At 42.5% G+C, this 23167-nt stretch overlaps 1 long non-coding RNA gene across 1 annotated transcript in view; it reads right to left on the bottom strand.

Annotated features, from left to right (window-relative positions):
- LOC121279648 overlaps positions 1–23056 on the bottom strand; it is a 31505-nt gene extending 8449 nt beyond the window's left edge. The window contains exon 1 of the long non-coding RNA XR_005943456.1: positions 22955–23056. This is a non-coding gene — a long non-coding RNA (uncharacterized LOC121279648). The remainder of the gene's footprint in view (positions 1–22954) is intronic.
- Between the last annotated feature and the right edge of the window lie 111 nt (positions 23057–23167).

Genomic DNA, 23167 nt, shown 5'->3' with positions numbered 1-23167 from the left:
TTAAAGGTGGGTCAAGCTTTCCGAAGAACAATGTCGGGAACCCTATTTGCATGCATAAGAGTCTCATGCTAGTTCATTAAAAGGCCACCTCACTGGGATTAAGTTTGTCATCCAAATTAAGTTCCCACCAGCAGAAAATTTAAAACATTCAGTTTTATGACTGTATATGAGTAGCGTGCACCTGGCGAGCTTCACCTCTTCCACAACTTGGAGGTCAGTAGATGCTGCTGTCACCTTCTTGGGAACCTCACCTAACTTCACATCTGTCCAGTGCCAATAGCAAAAGCTGCAGCAAGGCTGGACACGAGAGGCAGGCTAAGCAGGGAATGCAGTGGGTTGGGGAAAAGTATCTGGGAAGGGGGAGGTGGGGCGAGTGTCTGGGGAAGGAGGGGAGAGAGTTCCAGGAAAGCAGAGGGGAAATAGTGTATGGGGAAGGATGGGGGGAGAGTGTCTGGGGAAGTAGTGGGGTTGGGGTAGAGAGGGTCTTCGGAGGTGGGGTCAGTGGTGTCAAGAATGGGGTCCGGGGATGAATGTAGGGTGCTGGTGATAGGAGGGAACAGTCACAGTCAGAGGGGGACTGGGGTACGGTAGGGTGAGAGCTTGGTTGGTGAAGGTCTCATGGAGGGGTGGGCTCACAGAGGGGGACTAGACAGGTGACTTGGATAATGGGAGGCGGCAGGGTCAGGGTGGGTATGTAGATGGTAATGGGTGTTGGCTCTGAGGGAGAGGAAGGCATGTGGAGGTGGATTGTGACTGGGTCCAGGGTAACAGGGGGAGATTTAAGGGTGATAGAGGGGAGAGGAATGGTGATATTGGGTGGATTTATGTTGATGGGGGGAAGTTGGTGGGTGACAGGGGAGGGTAGAAGGTGGTGAATCGAGTCTGGAAGGTGACGCACACTATTTTTCAAATTTGAGCTTGACCACACAGTTAGTCAATCAGTGAGATCCCTCTGACTGGGAGTTCAAGGTCAGCACAAGTGGCTGACTAAAAGGACACCCTAATAATTATGAGGTAACTGGATGCCAACCATGTTCATGATGAAGATGACATGGCATCAGGTTTGTTCCTGACTCATGGGTCTCATTACATCAAGATCCCAGCAAGCTGTGGAACTGCCATTCACTCTGTGCCATTTGCCATCTGCTGCTGTCAGAGGCAAGGAGGGAGAAAAGTGGATGCCCCCAAGGGTCACGGCTAGTGGATGGCAGCCAACTCTCCACTCCAAACCTCAATCCTTCCAGGTGAACGGTCAGGGCTGATGAGGGCTCTTGTGGTTAGTCTTTCCATGCTGTCAAGACAATGGTCTCTTTATAGAGTCTCAAGGATAGTGGAGGCAAGCAGGATAGTGTCAGAGGGAGGTTTCTTGCACATAGTTCTTATCACCCTGGTCAAACAGCAATGTCTGCATACACAGTCATGTACAAATGGAAGAAACACCCATCTCTGGTCCTCTAGGATGTCCTTTACCTGGAAGGGTGGGGTGAGGATGCCATGTTTAGACGGAGGCCAGGTCAGGGCTTAGCACTAGCCACCTGGCTTTGAAACAGAGGGTAACCTGTAAAGGACATGCCCACTAAATTCCTCAAGTTCTGTCGAAGGGTCATGAGGACTCGAAATGTCAACTCTTTTCTTCTCCGCCGATGCTGCCAGACCTGCTGAGTTTTTCCAGGTAATTCTGTTTTTGTTTTGGATTTCCAGCATCCGCAGTTTTTTTGGTTTTTATGCCCACTAAATGTATCACTTCAGTTTGTTGACAGATTCACTGAGGTGTTGATGATTCAGGCTGCAGGCAACCCTGCCTCAGCAATGGCTCTCATCCATATGAGGAGGAGGACACATCGCAGGTTGGCACAGGGCCAGGAGGAGCAAGGGCCCGGGCAGAAAGAAGCAACGGGGCCTCTAGAAGGTCAAGATGCTGGCGAACAGGGTCTATTGCAATGCCAAGCATTAGAAATGAGTGGATGGCAATGCTAGAGATGCCTTCATGTGCCCCAGGATGTGGTTGCTCACATCTGCCAGCTTCTCCAGTACAAGCTGCGGCCACAAAGGCTCTGGTGGAGTATTGCAAAGCTCCTGGCCCACGATGAGTGAATGTCTATCCGATGCTGTTTAAATATGGCACCAGGACATTTGACCCCATGAGGTAACAGTACGGCGAACAACTTCCTGCCCGCCCCACCTCGAGATTCGCTGTGCTCTCTTGAATGCTTAGTTAACAAGCTGAACTGTGGAAGATCACATGTGTTCAGCTGTCCCACCGGCCAGTCATAATGATGACAACTTTCCTGTCTGCCACCAAACTTAGATTCCGGAGTGGAAGATTCTGGCCTTTATTTTTTTCTAACATTTTTGTGGAGCCAGGGGAAGAATGAATGGGCTTGCTGGCCTTTTGCAAATTAATTCCAACCCTTAAAACAGTTCATATCTGACCTGACGGACTTTGAGTGGTTTGCACAAGTGCTCCCCACCCAAGATCCACCTACAATTAAAATCTACGTGTCTAATAATTAAAGGTTTTGCTGTCTGATGCAATTTAGCTGAAGCATTTCATTAATTGAACTTCAGATAAGGTAAACATTCAGGCATGTGAATAAAAATTATTTATTTATGATTTCTTTTTATTAGGATAAAAATTTATATTTTAATGCAACTGTTTTTGAATCCAGCTCCATTACATTATACAATCATTCAAATGTAGCTGTTTTTAAAGTTCAAGGAAGCAGCATTTCTGTTAACATTATTACAAGTGAGAATTGTAAGATAATGTTGCTTTCATGATAATGTTAATGTGATGGACCTCTTTCGAATAATCTTCATGCCTCACTGAATGACCTCATTAATGATAGCATTTCCTATAATACTCCATTAGAAAAAAGCTCTTAGACATAAGTTTCAGGACTGATTTCGGCTACCCACAACTATGTTACAGTTGTGAAAATTTATAGGCATTAAATATCACATGATCCATCCAAGAAAAATCCAATCAATATTGGGAAGGAATTTATATGCATAAATTGTTCAAAGTTTCAACACACTGTATATTGGTTAACTGACATATCACTGATGAGAACATGCACTGCCGGATCTGGTCAGTACTCACTATGTGTTTAATAGAAACATTTGTAAAAGGTTTCTCTCTTACAGAGGTTCTTCCTATTCAGAGAGTGTTCACTATAAACACAGAAGGTATACAATAGAACAGGTAACGCTTGGAAAGCAAAACCCACTTTGTACTTACTGGGGTAGATATTGGAATGCATTGCACAAATTGCCAGACATGAAATGGGATGCAGAGTGTATCACTTTAGCAGTGGGCTTGCCTACTCCCAATCTGCAAACCTTTTCATCTGGAAGCAAGAGTATTACCAACTGAGTCAAGGTGACAAAGGCTACTAAGGAATCTTCTTTGCATCACCTGTCCTGGTGACTCGAAGTTCTGCTTCAACCATATTTGTCACTTAACAAAAAATTTAAATAGAACAAAGTGAATTAGTGTTTAAAGAATTCCAGGACTAGCAGCTTACTGTTAATGAGCTGTTCTTGATTAAATAATATAGAAAGTACAATCAATCATGAGATCCTACGCTGGGGCAGGGAGATTATTGGGGACAGGTCACACTTTAAATTTTAATACAAATATATTGTTATTATGGAATTATGTGTGCAATTATGTCAGGCTCCTTTCTTGAACTTTAAAAGTGAGATGCAATTTGGTGACTCACCTAATAAAGGTGTGTTGGAAAGGTTTGTAACAGTAAGCAATAATATCAACTTCAGCAGGGGCATAAAAGAGGCAGTGGCAGACTGTCTGCCCGTGACACACCCACTACCCAATGACTCAAGAGAAAAATAAATCAGACAGAATGTTTAACAGGCATGGATACAGTACCATCCAGTCTGTACCCTGGCAAATTTGAATTTCACCCCCAAAAATTTGAATAGAAAGAAAAATCTTAGTCAGTAATATTATTTGGGATGACAAAAAACATCTTATGGGAAGTCAACTAAATCAACCATCACTAAGAAGGAAGAGAGGATTAAGGTTAATAATCTATAATAATAATACACAATTTTTGTCTGACTGAAATATTTTGATTGGTTCAATGTTGATCCGGTGAAATTTTGCACCGGTTGACAATTGGCTAAATAGATATGTTAACATTTTAATGCAACATTAATTTATCATTTGTACTGAGCATAAAAACATTTGGGAGACATCTTAACTTCTTCTGATGAATATAGCCTGAGAGATCCGAAAGTTAGAGGGGAAGGGTTCCAAGCTGTGTCTGTTTCTGTGTCCGCCCTCAAAAAAGAACCTTCCTCTTCTGTGATCTTTAGTTAGTGCTGTTGCTGCTTTGAGGCGTAGGTGCTCTGATGTGGTGTCGACTGGAGCATATGTGGGGCTGCCAACGGTTGCTTACTGTGGTGGCGGGATGGATGGTTGTTGCTGGAGAAAAATAAAATTGGAAGGTAAGGTGAGCCCAGCAATAAAGTGACCCTGGCTGGAGGGATTGGCAGGGTGAGGGCCAGCATGGAGATGAGTGAAGTTGATGGCATGAGAGGGAGATAATGGCATGTGGGCAAAAATGCCGAGGGGTGGAATGCATTGGGGGAGAATGGCAGGGGGCAGCATGGGAGGGAGAATGCATGGGAGGGATGGAATGGGGGGTGGGAATGGCATAAGAAGAAAGGTAAGATGGGATAGGAATGATATGAAAAGAATGAAAGAAATAGGATGGGTATGGCATGAAAGGGATAGCATGGGAAGGATGGAATGGCATGAGATGCGGATTTAAATAAGTACTGTTGCAATAAAGATACTTATCTTACCGCAAATGTTTTGCAGGTTTCTCAGTTTTTTTCTCAACATTTTCTGATTTATCATTGCATTGATTTGGTGGGTGAAGCCAACCACATGGGCTGCTGGGCTCCTGCTTTCTCTGCTCCTTGGCCTTTATTATTGGGCTCTCCCCTTTGGCTCTTTATGCTCCCCAGCCTCAGCCACTGGGCTCTGGGCCCCAGCTCTCGATGCTCCACAGCTGCAGTTACTGGGCTCTGGCCTCTGGGGGATGGCGGATGGCTTGGGAAGGAAGGGCACGGCATGGGAAGGGAAATGGCAAGCGTAGAGGGGGGACTGTCAGCATGGAAGGAGTGGAATGGGGTATGGAAATAGGATGATATGAGAGGAATGAAAGGAATGGGATGGGTATGGCATGAGATGGAAGGCATAGGAAGGATGGACTGGCATGAGATGGGGATTTAAAGAAGTATTGTGCAATAAAGATACTAATTTTACTGCAAATGTTTTGCAAGTCTCTGCTAGTTAATAATTAATAAGATTGAGGAAATTTGATAGAGGTGTTCAAAGTTATAGAACGGTCTGGACAGAATAGATAGGGACAAACTGTTCCCATTGGCAGATGGTCAAGAAACAGAGGACACCAATTTGTGATGATTGGCAAAAGAAGCAATGGCAACATGAGAAAAACTTGTGAATGCAGCAAGTAGTTACAGTCTAGAATCTATTGCCTGAGAGTGTGATGGAGGCAGATTCAATTGGGGCTTTCAAAAGAAATTGGAAAATTATCTGAGGAGAAAAAAAATTGCAGGGCTATGGGGAAAAGGCATGGGATGAGACCAGCTTAGTTGCTCTTGCAGAGAGCCAGAATGGATACATGGAACTGAATAGTCTCCTTCTGTTCTGCAAAAATTCTATGATTTTATATCTGGTTTTGCCTACAATGTATCTCTTTTTATTCTACCCTTTTCTTTTTCATATTCTTTCATGGCTGAAACCATTTAATTCATACAAATAAGACAATATACCAAATATACAATATACCTTTATTTGAAGAGGGAATATATAACAATGTAATGAGAACCATAGAGTAATGTGATCAAACCTACATGAAAGAATATATGATATATATAGTATTTGCAAAATATGTATTTGACAGCGCCTTCAAAACCCACGGTCTCTGCCACCTAAAAGGACAAGGGAAGGAAATGCATGGGAATACCACCAACTGCAAGTTCCCCTCCAAGCCACACAGCATCCTGACTTAGAACTATAATCATTGTTCCTTCACTGTGGCTGGGTCAAAATTCTGGAACTCCCTCCCTAACAGCACTGTGGGTACACCTACACCACATGGACTGCAGCAGTTCAAGAAGGCAGCTCACCACCACCTTCTCAAAGGCAATTAGGGATAGGCAATAAAAATGTTGGCATAGCCAATGACACCTACGTTCTGTGAAAAAATTAAAAAAATTAAAATTGTGAGTTCATGTAACTAGACTCAAAGAGCTAGTTAGTAGCATTCAATTGGATCCCCTGGGAACATGCTGTTGCTTAACTCACACACTGTTTTATAAGGACAGGGGTATTATACCGTGTAGAGTCCAACATATTATTCTGTGAGACCGCATGCACCTAGCCTGTTTCTTTAAGATCACAATGCTATAAACAGGCATGTCCTGAGATCACTTCAGAACTGGAAGGGTATTATTTTTATGTGATTGACAGCTGGTTGTCCATTTTCCAAGGTCAAAACTCACCTTATCCATTATGTTATCAGTTGCCCTTCTGGTTTCTCCTTTCCTGCCTAGGTATCCATTTCTTAAGCTTATTTGCAAAGTATTTGGGAATTTAAATATCGCAGTTACTTCAAGTAATTATTTTCAGTTACAGGGTTCCAATTCATTGTGAATAACACCATGGGATTTCTACTAGAATACAAATAGAATAATGAGACTCAAAACCTCAAACCACGCACACTGCACAAATAGCACCTTGCACTGGCAAAGGCTGTGGTTCCAGGGTAAAGTGCATGCTAACCATATTTTCTAGTCTACCTGCAACTCACAGCCACCATCACCTCCAACCTACCTCCAGTGCCAGAAGTCATTAGAGCCAAGAATAACCTCTCCACTCTTTAAACTCACTGCCACGTATATTTGATCTGCTGCCAGTAGGGCAAACACCCTGGCAACTATTAACAGCAATAAGTTGCAGTCCCCAACTGTGCCACATTGATACTTCTTACACTAAGCATCTGGATGAAATCCTAGAAGGTATGAACCCCTTCCTGATTTGGGAGGGGTGGGGGGGGGGGGGGGAGGGGGGGGTGGTGGGGGGTGGGCAGACAAAATAGGAGAAGCATGCAACCAAGTGACAATATGTGGACAATTGGATTTGCCAATCATACAGCAAGCTGGATGGACAAGAAGCAGTATAGTCTCATCAACAATGAAGTGGGCAGAGAGCGTGGGACAAAACTGAAGATAGTGGGACATTTGAGTAGCATGCTAGGCAGCCAATGGACAAACAAGCAGAAGAGATTTAGGCAAACGTGAGCATGCCAAACAAACTATTGAAGAGAGTAAATGACAAGGTGTTTTTACTCGTTCATGGGATGTGGGCATCGCTGACTAGGCTAGCATTTATTATCTATCTCCTACCTGCCCTTGAGAAGGTGATGGTGAACTGCCTTCTTGAACTACTGCAGTTCATGGGGTGTAGGTATACCCAGAGTGCTGTTAGGAGGGGAGTTCTGGGATTTTGACCCAAAAATTGATCAATTTGATCAGGTGTAGTAGGCTGGACAGGTGGGCAACACCTGATAGTAAACAGCAAAAAGTTAGACTTGTAGACTGAACAGACAGAAAGCTGCCCATTGACTAATTAATAATTTACATGTTAATGAGGTTCCATTATAAGCCATTCTAATAAAGGTGTTAACGGTAATGATGTACTGGTAGAGAGGTAAACTAGGCAAATGTGAACTGTAGGTTATATCAGATGGATAAAGGGAAGAATGGCTGAGTAGAAATGTCCTGAAACAGCCAACAGAATAAACAGATTCACTTTAGGTTTGAGCAAGAAGTCAATATCACAAAACATACATTATATAGGGCAAATCTGAAACATTCATTAAAAAGAAATCTTGAATTATAAAAATCAACTTTTGAAAATTACACATGTTGCAGCTGCACATTCATAAATCAAAAACCCAGAAAAGCTTGTGATGGCTCTGCTCATGATTTTTTTCAAAATAACAATCTGATCTGAACACTATTTAGTGATTCTTTAAAATTCCTATCCAGAGTAAAACATCATGTTGGAGAAGGTATTCATTTACAACAGAGATTATTATTATGACTAATTGTGTCAAAGGCTTTTCCATAACATCTTGTCTATACTGTAATCTTTCCAACTTGGGTGTAATAATTAAACATTCATGATGACTACTATCATCCAAGATGACAAAATACTAGGGAATAGATTTTTTTTTCCTTTTCAGTACTGGGAAGATACAGGAATTGAAAACATCATATGTGAAAAATAGTTTTCTGAGCTGTGCTTTATTTCAACTCTTTTCATAAAGCTTCAAGAAATAAAAATCTTCTTTTTCTCTTGGTTTTCATATTTTTTGGAAATCCATTTTTGAATACAAGTAATGCTCAGATCTGTGTTAAACATGCTTAAATTGTTTGTTAGCATTTTATTCTGTAAGTGTACCATTGTTTACACATTTTGCTTTTGGTCAAAATTGATTACTTTTGAAACGTAGTCGTTGTTATGCTGACAAACACGCCTAGGTCCCTCAAAGAATAATGAAATAAATGACCGACTAATTAGTTTTGGTGGTGATGGTTGAATGATGAAGTTTGTTCAGGAAATCAGAAGAACTAAATAATTCATAGTGAATAGTTACAAACGAACTACTGATATCTCATTGGAAAGATGGCATCTCCAATGATGCAGCACTCCCCAAATACTACTCTGGCAGCCTAGATTACGTGCTCTAAATCCTGAATGGGGTTTGAAACGATGATTTTCTAGGATTGCTTTGACAAAACTAAATCAAGCTAGTACTATCCACATCAAACTACCAGCCTCTGATTGGATCTGAACTCTAAGCCTAAGAACTGAACCAATTTGGAATCAACTAATGAAAATATGGTTTCCACATCTGAACCCTGAAGGTAGCTGTCTCTCCCATTCACCATATCAATAACTCACACAATAATTTTCTCAACCTGTACACAGCAAAAGCATGCATGTAGAGAGATTCAGGACTAAAGAATCAAAAACACATACTGCACATATAGAAGCAAGAAAATGCATTTCACAGAAGCAATAACTTATTCTTGTGATTCGTAGCTTTAGGTTTCTTCTGATGTGATATACTTTGTGGGGAAATACACTGCTGGAAGAATGCTAGGGGTTAATAATATTATTTTTCTCACCCTCTAATTTAAACCAAATACTTTCCAGTTATCGGCAACATGAATGATCAGTATATATTATATGAAGCATATTACTATGGCTAATGTAATGGGAATATTTACTTGTGCTATTTCTGATCTGAATGCATTTGAAGCTGATACTAAATAACATATATTCTTTGTTATATTAGCACGTGTTTCTATTTTATTCCTCTTGAAGTAAAGTGAAAGCATTCAGTTTTCAGCCACAAATGGTAACTTTTAAGCAGTGAGGAATCAACAACCTAAATAAACAATTACCAATAACGTAATAGCAAAATGTTACAGATGCTGGAAATCTGAAATAAAAACAGGAAATGCTGGAAAAACTCAGCAGGTCTGGCAGCATCTATGGAGAGAGAAACAGGGTTAGCATTTGAGTCCATATGACCCTTCTTCAGACCTGAAGAGAGGTCCAATTAACAATAATGCTTAGCTGGGTGCTGTCAGAAATTAACATAATGGTAGTTGACTGTTCCGCTTAACCGGTTTATAATTATTCCTAAAATCAAGTTTCAAAGTCACAGCTTTTTAGAAGGAAAAGTGTTATGGCAACACCCATTCTCCAAATAACAATTAAGGTACGAGTGTCATTGAATGATTCTAAGGTATTCAATTCCTGATACCACCAGCACCTCCACATAAACATCATAAGAATGAGGAATTTGCTTTTATTTACTTCATGAAATGTTAGCTTCAATACTGTATGGTGTCACTTATTTTGAGCAGCACATATGCTCAGAGCATGGTACTATAAGGCACCACAGTATTTTGTTTCTGCTGACACAGTGGCAAATGAAAATTTATAAATTTAATCTCCAAAAACGTCAACCTAAATGATAAACATCACAATGTTGCATAATTTGTCATATTTCTGAAATATATTCTTCATAATTTTAAGAAACAGATGGTATCGTTTAGAGAACAAAATGGTGTCTGCGCCGTATACATACTTCTAGTTCTAGCCACACTAGTTGCCATTTTGGAAAGGGTATTAGCGTGTGCGCAGGGAGGGTGGGCCGGAAGTATGCAGAATAGGCAGATCATGATTATGGCAGGGATGTGGCAAAAGGCTCCCAGAGCCTGTGCGAGGGGCCTCTCATTGGGAAGGGGGTGGCCCACTGAGGGCCAAACCCTACTCTTGATGCCAACCCCCTCCCTCCCTTTCCCATGATCTCCACCCCTCCTGCCATGACTTACATCTGGCTTGTGTCACTCAATGATCCTGGACCTCCAGTGACTGTCATTTCTGTAAGAACAACCTCCTCCCTGGTGATGCCAATGAGCAAAAGAGGTGTTGGACTCTGATTGTCTTCAAGTTCTCAGTCAGGACCTCTGCCCCCAGTGTCCTTTATCCTGGGGAAAGCCCACTGGTGATCATTTAAGTGCCTGAGAGAAACTCAATACCGATGGGCCCTCCCAGCAAAGGCAACATGGATTTCTTGCTGGCCCTCCATTGGCAGGCAAGACCCCCTATCCCTCCATAAAATTCCCTCCTTAGAACTTTTTTTTTTTTCATCACAGTATGGCCCCTAAGTTCTGCACATGATGGATACTGGGTGAGTTGGTATATGGGCTATGGGGGAGGGTGAAGCCATGAATTGGCACTATGTTGGCATAGGTGCTATAAAGGCCCATGTCGATTGGTGGAGGGGCATGGGTTGGCATGGGTTGGTATGGAGGGTATGCCCCTATTGTGCTGGGTGGATGGGGGCATGTATAGGCATAGGAAGTGAGTGGGAGGGAGTCAAGTGGTATAAGGGGTGAGGACTAGAGGGCCTAATGTTTAACACAACTGGGACAAGGTTCCAGAGAATGAGGTGGGCCTTTTAACCAGCCCGCCTCAGCTCTTGGCAACCCCTGTGGCCACCTTTGATCTGCATCTGGGGTTGATGGGCTTGACTCCATCCCACACACACCCACTTCACCCCGGGAAATTTCCCAGCTCTGTGCATCCCCCTTGGGGGCAAAAATCCAGGCCAAAAAAGATAATGCTGCAGGGAAGCAAGTGAACTGTTGTATGCTAGAGACCAAACAGGATGCTGTTGAGAGTCTGAATTTTGTTCAGAAGAAAGGGAACAGAACAGACAAGACTCTTGAAGATTTAGGGAATGGGGAGTCGCTGAGGTGTGCCTTCCTGGTAATAATTAAAAATGGGGAAACTCAAACAGGGAGTGGAATGAGTGTCAAAGAACCCTGGAAGTTTTGACCTTGCGCAGTGGAGAGAAGTGAACCTCCTCTGATGAACTGGGAGTGACTGTGGGACTGTTCCTGTAATGCATGGCGTAATCCAGAAGCATGACAATATGTAAAAGTGTTTCATGACACATATTTCAGTTATATTAGTTAGTGAATGCAAACATATCTTTTCTTTAGTTTGATATATTAGTTGATATATGTTGATTTCAGTTTGTTTGTTACAGTAAATACCTTATAACATGAAATCTTGTCCTTCGATTCTTTCCATTGGTTGCTGGAAATTCATCTCTTTTACTTCAAAGTTATCAATCTTCACAAAATTGTAACAATAGTAATTGCCAAACTGCTTGGCCTGCAGCATGACAAGCAAAATAATCAGAGGTGGCACAGAGGAGGAAAAGTAATCTGAAGAGTGAAGAGGAAGAGGGACTTTCATCAGAAAGCTATATCTGTCCAGGAATTGCTCACTGAAATCTGCCACCTATTGCAGCCTGAACTCCAGCCTCAGAGCAGGGTAAGGCCGGCATTGCCAACGGCTTTGAAGCTGACTGTGGTCATGAACTTTATGTATTGTGCTCCATCGAGGCTGGAGAAGACAATTTTTGCAATATTTCCCAGTTTGCTGTCCACTGTTGTGTAAGGGAGGTCACTGAGGCTCTGTATGCAATGAGAGCTGAGTACATGCCATTCTCTTTGGCTAGAGATAAGCAGGTGGAGTGATCACATGGCTTCATCAGGATAGCAGACCTTTTGATGCAGGATACCATTTATTTCATATGCGTATAGCATTGGTGCCTTGCAGGCATCACATGTAAATTCTGAGATGCAATGCAAGTGGAAGGAATTACATTTCTTCAATGTGCAGCTGGCGTGCAACTATATTCAGTACGTCACACAGGTCAATATCTGGCATTCTGGTAGCAGTCATGATGTCTTCATTCTGTGACAGTCCGCTGCACTTCTGCCTTTGAGCCGGCATAAGAGACCAGTGAATGACTACTGGGTGACAAGTGCTATCCACTGACCACATAGTGCATCCCATGCACATATGGGCAGAATAGATATAACAAAGCCATATTTCCAAGTGAAATGCCATCGAGAAGACCTATGGGGTGCTTAAGCAATGCTTCTGCTGTCTGCACAATCCTGGAGAAGCCCCACAGTACTCAACGGAGTGCAGTCATGATTCATTGTTGTCTGCTGCATACCACAACCTTGCCTTTATGGGAGAACAGCCCTCACACCACCCCCCAAAGACTGAGCAACTGAGGAGGAAGAGGAAGAGTAGGAAGATGAAAAGGAGGAGCAATTGAGGAGGAAGGGAGCAGGCAACTGACACATCCTCTTTCTGGCAGGTCAGTCTGTGATGATTGACCTGACTGTGATACCAGTAATACCAGGTGTTCCTACAACACATGGACTGCAGCGGTTCAAGAAGGCAGCACACCCACCACCTTCTCAAGGACAATTACGGATGGGAAATAAATGCGGGCCTAGCCAGTGACCTCCACATCCCATGAGCGAATGAAATAGATGCAACTTCAATTCCCCAATCATCAACACCTTACCTTCTCTCTGTTACTGACCATCACTGCACCCTCTTAGCCATAATGCTTAAGTAAAAGCCACCACAAAACAAACATTCCAAACCACATTTTAAATCAATCCATCCAATATTCCATACAAAAGTCAATTAATCAGCCTTGTGCATTCCGTTAGCACCTGCATGTTTTCTGTGTCTTTGCCTGACCTTAGCGCTCCTTTACAGTCCTACTCCAGTGGCTTCAGCATGGCTGGTGGAAGGCTGCTGAGTGTCACTGGGGAAGCTGAAGATGGCCTTCCAGGATAGCTTGAAGTAGCTTTGGACCTATAAGACCTGGCTTCAGCCTGCATGACCTCAGTACGAACAGCAGCAAGCTAGGCTGACAGGTAACATCAGCAAGGGCCCTGATGGAGTAGTAGTGGTGGAAAGACAAATGCTGTCCTGAGAGAGGACAGCAGGTTCATGTTCCATGGAGCTACGGCCACTCCTGGCAATGTTGGAGGACAGATTGCTGGGCTATAGGAAGCCTCTTTGCAGACTCTTAACCTCAGCAATGATGGCAGCAGTCTGATTTGCCTGATAGCAAGCTGAGCTTGCATGACTTCAGTGTGAGCTTTGACTGCAGCATCCACATGTTGGGATGTGGTTTCTGCTTGTGTTGCAATGGAAGCTCAGACATAACTTGGCATGAGGGCCATAGGGGGTGGCTGGGGGCGCACACCTTGGCATGGAGGTCCTTGGCGGTTGAGTGGGGTCATGGATGGGGCATGGGGAGTGTGTGGGGTTTGAGAGAGTGTGAGGGGTGAGAGCTAGAGGGCCTTAACTTTTTCATTATAACTGGGACAAAGTCCCACAGCACCAAGACAAGCCCTGTAAACAGCCTGCCTTGGCACTTGGCAGTCCCTGTGGCTGGCTCCGAACACTTCCCCGAGTTGGCTGGCCCAGCTGCAGCCTGTACCCACCCACCCCTTGCAATGAAGATCTTGTCTTTGAAGGCACTTTCTCTAAAGTGGGCGGATAATACAAAGATAGGTGGAGGGACAGGTAGTATTGAGGAGGTGGGGAGGCTGCAGAAGGATTTGGACAGGTTAGGAGAATGGGCAAAGAAGTGGCAGATGGAATACAATGTGGGCAAGTGTGAAGTCATACACTTTGGTCGGAAGAATAGAGGCATAGACTATTTTCTAAATGGGGAGAGAATGCAGAAATCTGGAGTGCACAAAGACTTGGGAGTCCTAGTCCAGGATTCTCTTAAGGTTAACTTGCAGGTTGAGTCAGAAGTCAGGAAAGCAAATGCATTGTTGGCATTTATTTCGAGAGGACTAGAATATAAAAGCGTGGATGTGCTGCTGAGGCTTTATAAGGCTCTGGTCAGACCACATTTAGAATATTGTGAGCAATTTTGGGCCCCGTATCTCAGGAAGGATGTTCTGGCCCTGGAGAGGGTCCAGAGGAGGTTCACGAGAACGATCCCAGGAATGAAAGGCTTAACATATGAGGAACGTTTGAGGACTGTGGGTGTATACTCGATGGAGTTTAGAAGGATGAGGGGGGATCTGATTGAAACTTACAGAATACTGAAAGGCCTGGATAGAGTGGACGTGGGGAAGATGTTTCCATTAGTAGGAGAGACTAGGACCCGAGCTCACAGCCTCAGAGTAAAGGGAAGACCTTTTAGAACAGAGATGAGGAGAAACTTCTTTAGCTAGAGAGTGGTGAATCTATGGAATTCATTGCCACAGAAGGCTCTGGAGGCCAGGTCATTGAGTGTATTTAAGACCAAGATAGACAGGTTCTTGATTGGTAAGGGGATCAAAGGTTACGGGGAGAGGGCGGGAGAATGGGGTTAAGAAACTTATCAGCCATGATTGAATGGCAGAGCAAACTCGATGGGCTGAATGGCCTAATTTCTGCTCCTATGTCTTATGGTCTTATGGACTGAGACCAGAAATTTCCCGATGCCCATTACCTGCCTTGAGGATGAAAATCCCCCCTTTTGTCTGGAGGGTGTACTGCAGGTAGATGACAGTGCACCCTTCAATCAAGGTCTCCAGTGTCGTGTCGGAAAAACTTGGAACCTGCTGTCTGCCTTTGTGCGTTGATTCAGTGTTCTTCTTGCTCATACTCTCTTCTGCAATCAATTCCAGGAACAGTTCCAGTCAGAATGTACCTATGAGGTGCAGACTGACTTTAAGTAGTGCAAGCCAGCTTTAAGTGGTATCAGGCTCTTAGCATTTTGTGGTCCCTGCTCAGGCAGCCGCCACTCAGCAGCTTAGCACTGGCAGCATGCTACAATCATTTAGTTGAGCAGGCAACACAAAGTTTGCATGCTACCTGCACCAGAAGCATTGTTGTGGGTTAATTGGACATTGTGAGCTCCACACCCATTTTTGCACCTTATTGAATTTCGCTATTAATGAATATTAATGAACAGATAATGCTTTCCACATTATATAATTTGCTTTTCACTGTCAAGATTGTAAATGCCAAAAATACCAGTTACTGATCCTAAATATGTATAATTATTTGGATGTCTCATGTGCAACCTATCAGTGTATACAATAAATAAGAATTCTATATTTTCAGTGCGCTCTGTAATGTTAGACTGGTGTACACTTAACCTTTTTTTTATAAAGATAAGTCTTACTGATTGCAGTCTGCTTTATACAAATGAAATCTTGAGTTGGATTAATTCTTGATTAGATCTGATAATAGTCATGTCTTTCTCAATTTAGTGTATAAGACTGTATTCCTAAAATAACAAACCCATTTTATTACTAAAACTTTATGCACTGTGCTTCAGATTTCATTTGTAAAGCAAATTGTTATGATGTGGAAAGCATTATCTGAAATTGTTTGGAACCAGATTCAATAGTAACTTTCAAAGGGTATTTGAATAAATAATTGAAGAGGAAAAATCTGTAGGGCCATGGGGTGCAGGGCTGTGGGGAAAAGAGAGGGGTGTAGGATTAATTGGACGGCTCTTTTAAATAGTCGACAGAGGCATGATGGGCTTAATAGCCTCCTGTGTTGTATGATTCTTACAGCAATATTTTATTATAACTAAGCATGCCTCATGTCCTTCACAAAACAGTTCTCAAATTTATTTGAGGGTGTAATCTTGAAGCTTTCCAGAGAAATATTTAAAGAAGTTAATGAATCTATTGCAATTAATAGTTGCCAAAAATATTCATTAATAATGGAAGAAGAGATAAAGTAAAAGAAGATTTCAAATATTTGAACATATTCAGTTGTTTTTATTTTCCATAGATGGATATGTTGAAAAATGTTATATTTTTGTATTCAAAAGGGATAGGTATTTTGCTACTTGGCATCATCCAAGTGTGCACAGAGAAGATAAGTAGCACAGTATTTTATCTAACTAAAGCAGTCATTCAAGCAAAACAAAAATGTGCCAATTGATGAACACCATTCTAGCTGGAAAAGGATGGTTAAAGTTAAGATGTTAGAATGAGAAGAAAGTTATAAGGTCTAATTCTTCAACGTCTTGGTGGCTGTGTTACAGGCAGTACAGTCGATATTGTGATGACTGTTTTGGAGCATTTCCATGAGGCAATGTTACTGGTATGTGCAATTGGCCACGCTCCTGCAAAGCTCACTGTACTAATTCCAGGTCTGAGGATTTGTCTGATGGAAGAAAATCTCATGTGGCACTATTTGAAGAGGAGCAAAGAAGTCTCCTGGATAACATTCAACACCACCAAAAACAAAAACATCTTCCAACTGGCTAGCGTGTTTATCCATATAACAATAGTTGCACTTTAAAGATACTCCATCAGCTTCAAAGCATCTGGGGATATCCTGAAGATGTTATAAAGCATTATAGAAATACAAGTTCTTTCCCTCTATGGCCTCGCCCCTTCCAAACTGCAATCTCAAGAACTCTATGTTCCTCCAATTATGGCCTCAAATATATTAGGCTGTACTTAGACTGGACCTTTTGGTCTCTATAGGATAAAAAAAATTTAAGCACTGGCAAAAGTGCAAAATTAAATTACAAAGATGGTACCAGAACTGAGAGATTACAGCTATCAGGAAAGAGTGAACAGGTTGGAGCTTTTTTCTTTAGAAAAGGGCAGATTTAGCGGTTTTAAAATTACAAATGAGTTGGACAAGGCAGATATGAAGAGAATGGGGTAGAAACTTGGTCTTAGATGGTATTGAATCGATCACTTGTTATATGGAGAACCTGATTCTCAGTTCTGTTGCAGTGAATGGAATTAAAAATTATTCACCATGTATAACTGGCAGATGATAGTATACCACTTTTTTTGCACACCCATCCAAGATGAATTTCTACCTCAATGATTCCACTTGTGGGAGAATCCAAAGCTAAGGGTCATGAATATAAACTATTCATTAATAAATCCAATAATGCAATAGGGAGGTTTTTTTTTTACTCAAACAAGTAACTTAGATGCTTTCAGAAGGAACATGAGAGAAAAGAAGATAGAAATGCCAAAAGGGTGAGATAACGTAGATATAATGAGGAGATTTGTGTGGAGTATAAATCCTAACACAGAATAGATGTACCAAATTATCAATTTCTGTACTGTATATTCTATGTAATTCTATTTAAGCCCCCACTTCCTTTGTCCTATCATTGGCGGCTGTGTCTTCTGCCATTTTGACTCTCAACTTACCTTCCCAAACCTCTCTTCCTCTCCCTCTTACCTCAAGATAATCCCTAAAACTTACCTCTTTGTCCAAGTTTTTAGTCGCCTGTCCTAATAGCTCCTTCTTTGAATGATGCCAAGTTATGTTTGATTACTCTTCCGTGAAACATATTGGGGGTGGTTTCCTATCTTAAAGGCACTATATAAATATGAGTTATTAATTGCATTGCTAAATCTCATTACTGTTGCAGCTCATACCTGATGCTGCTGCTTTACTCTTGAAGCAAATTTTATGAAATGGCATGGGAATATCGGTCTCCGTGTCTGAAATGGGAGGAGATCAGAGGGTGTGAATGTCTCTCTGAAGGAGAGGATGACTGTTTTGGGGAAGTGATACCTGCTTGGTCGGTTGAACCTAGAAACACCAAATGGCACCTACTTTTCTTAAAATTACATTTAAATTAAAACTCTACTAATTGTTTCATAGCAAAGTGTTTAAAACCTGAATGTACTGTCTGTATGATGTGTATAGTTCAGTAGATCTCATGAAGAGCTCTGATTCTTGTATGTTTTATAGTAGGTGTTTATTAACTACTCCTAACTATGTACATATATATAAGGCGTAAGCTAAGAGCTGCCTCCATGCTTGCCTTTACATGTCTCTGTCCAGGACAAGACTGCCCTTTAGACTCAGGTCATGTGTTCCTTTACATAAAAGTGTGGGCAGTACTGAACCCAGTTCCACATTAACCCTTTCTATGCTAGACCCTTATACTACACCTCCTGCCAAGCCTTTATCCAACATTTTACAATGCATTCCTGTTTACCCAACATATTTGCATTACTTCTACTACCACGTCTCACCCCCCTCCCCCGCCTCAAGTCTCTGTGTTTACAAATTCAGGCGGTCTGGAGGCTTTATAATTCTTCCTGATCTTGTTGTTACAACAGTTCGAGGAGTGGTAGACTCTTTTGTACTGGGTAAACCTTGATGGATAGGAGGTTGCTTTGGATGTGGTCATTCTGGCATTTGGTTGGTTGATCTTAATTTTCTTTCTTCATTCTTTAGAGTTGAACCGCTCCTTCCCAACTCCCTATCTGGTGTTATCAATGTTTATCCCATTCCGTATGGGGAGAACGAACTCCCAGCTCGTCTGTAGTGCTCATTCTGTATTTTTCTTTACGTGCAGTTTGCTGTGATACATGTTGGGATAGAAGATGCTTCATCCTATTGTATGGGTGTGTCTTATCAGCGGGTTCACCTTGCAGTTTAGCTTTCTGTGCAACAACATTCTTCTTGGTTTACTTCCTTGCCTCACTGAAGTGTGCTACAGTCAGATGAGACTGATTCTCTCTTCCAGCATTGTCAGGCTAGCGGTTATACTGGCCGGAGGTTGAGGTGTCTGTGTCACGGTGTCTTGAGGTATCTAACCAACAGATGTCAGAGCCAGAGGTTGAGGCTCTTCTTGTTGCTGGTTCACCTCTTAGCTGTCTTCCACTGGAGGCATCATGGTAACCATCTGAGTATTGGCTGGTCTGACCAATGAAGAGCTTCTGGCACCTGCAAGCTATTTTAAAGCTATTCATGGCACATTTGTGTAGCTTATTTTCTTTCCTATGTGCAAAACATTGCTTTTGTCTGTATTCAACTTTATCTACTGTTCTGCTCAAGTTTTGCCTAACTCGCTTTCTAATTTCTGAGCTGTCTGTTCTAATTCTGCAAGCTTTCCTGGTTTGGTGTTACCTGCAAATTTGACTAATCTGCGTTGGGTTTGAGTCTTATAACGATTTCCTTAACTATTCTTAATTTTATGATCTGCCATAAGGTGCATTGCTGCACAAGCTCCAATTTATAATCTTATCACATTTTATTTTTAAACTGTTGTGTTCATTACCCCACCTTACAGCTTATTAATATTTTCACCAGTATGTTTGCACCAATATGTCTTACTGAAGCTCATGCTGTTTTTTTTTTGTTTATTTATTCATTCATGGGTTGTGAGCATTGCTGATTAGGCCAGTATTTATTGTCCATTCCTAATTGCCCTTGAGAAGGTAGTGATGAGCTGCCTTCTTCAATTGTTGCAGTCCATGTGCTGTAGGAACACCTACAGTGCTGTTGGGGAGTTCCAGGATTTTGACCCAGTGGCAGTGAAGGAACAGTGATACAGTTTCAAGTCAGGATGGTGTGTGACTTGGAGGGCAACTTGCAAGTAGTGGTGTTCCCATACACCTGCATCTTTTGTCCTTCTAGATGATAGAGGTCGTGGGTTAGAAGGTACTGTCTAAGGAGTCTTGGTGAGTTGCTGCAGTGCATCTTGTAGATGGTGCACGCTGCTATGACTGTGTGTTGGTGCTGAAGGGAGAAAGGAGTGAAGATTGAAGGTGATAGATGGAGTACGAAACAAACAGGCTGCTTAGTCCTGGATGTTGTTGAGCTTCTTGAGTGTTGTTGGAGCTGCACTCATCCAGTGGAGAGCATTCCATCACATTCCTGACGTGTGTCTTGTGGATGCTGGACAGGCTTTGGGGAGTCAGGAGGTGAGTTACTCTCCGCAGAATTTTCAGGCTCTGACCTGCTCTTGTATCCACAGTATTTATGTGGCTCATCCAGTTCAGTCTCTGGTCAATGCTAACCCCAGGATACTGATAGTGGGGGATTCAGCAATGGTAATGCCATTGAATGTCAAGGGGAGATGGTTAGATTCTCTCTTGTTGGAGACAGTCATTGCCTGACACTTGTGTTGCGCAAATGTTAGTTATCACTTATTAGCTCAAGCCTAAATATTGTCCAGGTCTCGCTGCACATGGACATGCACTGCTTCAGTATCTGTGGATTCGTGAATGCTGCTGAACATTTTGCAATCATCCGCAAACATCCCCACTTTTGACTTTATGATGGATGGAAGGTCATTGATGACAAAGCTGAAGATGGCTGGGCCTAGGACTCTAACCTGAGGAACTCCTGCAGTGATTTCCTGAGACTGAGATGATTGACCTCCAACAAACTCAACCATCTTCCTTTGTGCTAGGCATGACTCCAACCAGCAGAGAGTTTTCTGCCTGATTCCCAATAACTTCAGTTTTGCTAGGGCTCCTTGATGCCACACTCAGTCAATTGCTGCCTTGATGTCAAAGGTAGTCACTTTCACCTCATCGCTTGAGTTCAGCTCTTTTGTCCATGTTTGAACCAAGGCTGTAATGAGGTCAGGAACTGAGTGGCCCTAGCGGAACCAAAACTGAGTGTCAGTGAGCAGGTTATTGCTGAGTAAGTACTGCTTGATATCACTGTAGATTATACTTTCCATCACTTTGCTGATGATCTCAATTAGACTGATAGGCCGGTAATTGGCTGGGTTGGGTTTATCCTGTTTTTTATGGAACGGACATCCAAATTTCCACATTGCCAGGTAAATGCCAGTGCTCTAGCTGTACTGGAACAGCTTGACTAGGGGCGTGGCTAGTTCTGGAGCACAAGTCCTTAGTACTATTGTCGCAATGTTGTCAGGGCCCATAGCCAGTATCTTCAACTGTTTCTTGATATCACGTGGAATGAATCGAAGACTGGCATCTGTTATGCTGGGGATCTCAGGAGGAGGCTGAGGTGGATCATCCACTTGGCTATTCTGGCTGAAGATGGTTGCAAATGCTTCAGCCTTGTCTTTTGTCTGTATAGATTATACTGAATGCAGAATCTAATGCCCTCAGAATCTGAAGCTCTGTTCTTAACCTCTTGATAGACTTGCATAATTTTTCCGTATCTAGTCAATAAATAGGAATTACGGGAAATACTCAGCAGGTCAGGCAGCATCTCTGGAGAGAGAAACCAATGATGATCTTGTGTCAGAAATGGAAAATTTACAGATGTAACAGGCTGTAAGCAAGCACAGAGGCTGGGAAAGGGGGAGGGTATGAAAAAAACTAAAGGTTAGGTCTATGATTGTTGGAAGTTAGGAATGGTTGAATGACAAAAGGGAGTAGCAATAGGACAGGTGAAGAAACAGAAGATGCCAGTATTGAGGAGCTGTAAATGGCAACAGCAGAAACATTACCAGCAATGCTGTCTAAAACAAATTGAACAGTGGTTATGATTTGAAATTGTTGAACTCAGTATTGAGTCACAAGGCCATAAATAGTCTAATCATTAGATGAGGTCTGTTCCTTGAGGTTCTGTCAAGTTTCACTGGAACAGTGTAGGAAGTCAAGGACATGAGAGGTCAAAGTGAGAATGCGGTGAAGAATTAAAATGGCAAGTGACCAGGACTTGTGGTCACAGTTATAATCATTGAATCTTAAAGCACTGGAAGAAGTCATTCAGCCTGTCATGCCTATGCTGTCTCTTTTAAAGAGCTATCCAATTAGTCCCACTCGCCAGATTTTCTCCTGTAACCCTCAGGTACATGTCCAACTTGAAAGTTACTGTGGAACCAAATTCCACCACTTCCAGGTAGTGCATCCTAATGCCTAACAAACCTCTCCATGAAGAAATTACTTATTTACCCTATGGGTTTTTTTTGGCCACAGTTAAAAAAAAACTTTGACCTCTGGTTACCAACACAGTTGCCAGAGAAGTTTATTTGTGTTTGCTGTCTGAAAACTCCTTATAGTTTTGAATAACTCCAATAGGTCTTTCTTCTAGCCTTCTCTGTTCGAAAGAAAACAATCCCAAATTATCCAATTTCCACACATAACTGAGCTCCCTCATCACTACTGTTTGCCTGGTAAACTTCTCTGTATGCTCTCCAGGGCCTGGACATCTTTCCTGAAGTGCAGCACCCAGGATTGTACCAAAGGCCTGCAGACTGAATTGCAAAGCAAACACCCAATCTGTATTCCCCAATGTAGAGGAAACTGCATTCTTCAGCAGCAGATTTAGCTGACTAAATGAAAGAGGTACAAGTAAATTGCTGTTTCTCCTGGAAAGAATGTTTGGGGCCCCTGAGTGTGGGAAGGGAAGTGGTGGGCTGGCATTGGAAGGTGTTGTGGTGAGTGAGGGGTTTTGGGAGAGATGGGGAAGAGTGTATAAATTGTGGAGGAGGCAATGGTCTTTTTGGATTGCTTAAAGAGGGGAAGAGAAGATGTATTTGGAAGCATTTTAAGCTGCAAGGGGTGGAGGATGATTCTTTGAATGTGGGAGGGGAAGAAATGTGGATATAAGTGTGGCAAGTACCGGAACCTAACTGGTACTGACTAAAATATAATGCTGCCCAGTAAATTCTATTTTACTGCAACTCTTTGCTCCGTCCCTGCGTTTTTTACGAGAATACACCTTCACGCTGTAAATCCTGTCAATGCGAGTTACCAGTGAATGCTGATCCCTGGGATCCAACGACAACTCTGTTACCGAGCAACATCTTGCTCTTGACTTTCCTGCCTGGGCATGCGCGCTTGCTAGAGACCATCCGGTTTGCGGGAGGGGGGGGGGGGGGGGGGGGGGGTGGGGGTGGCAGGTGGTCAGTGACGTCACTGGGACGCCGTCAGGTGATCGGTGACGGAAAAAACAACTCTGTTACTT

The sequence above is a fragment of the Carcharodon carcharias genome, chromosome 7, assembly GCF_017639515.1.
Source record: "Carcharodon carcharias isolate sCarCar2 chromosome 7, sCarCar2.pri, whole genome shotgun sequence".
NCBI lineage: Eukaryota > Metazoa > Chordata > Chondrichthyes > Lamniformes > Lamnidae > Carcharodon > Carcharodon carcharias.
Note: the sequence above shows the minus strand (reverse complement) of the source record. Positions and strands in the feature narration are given on the sequence as shown.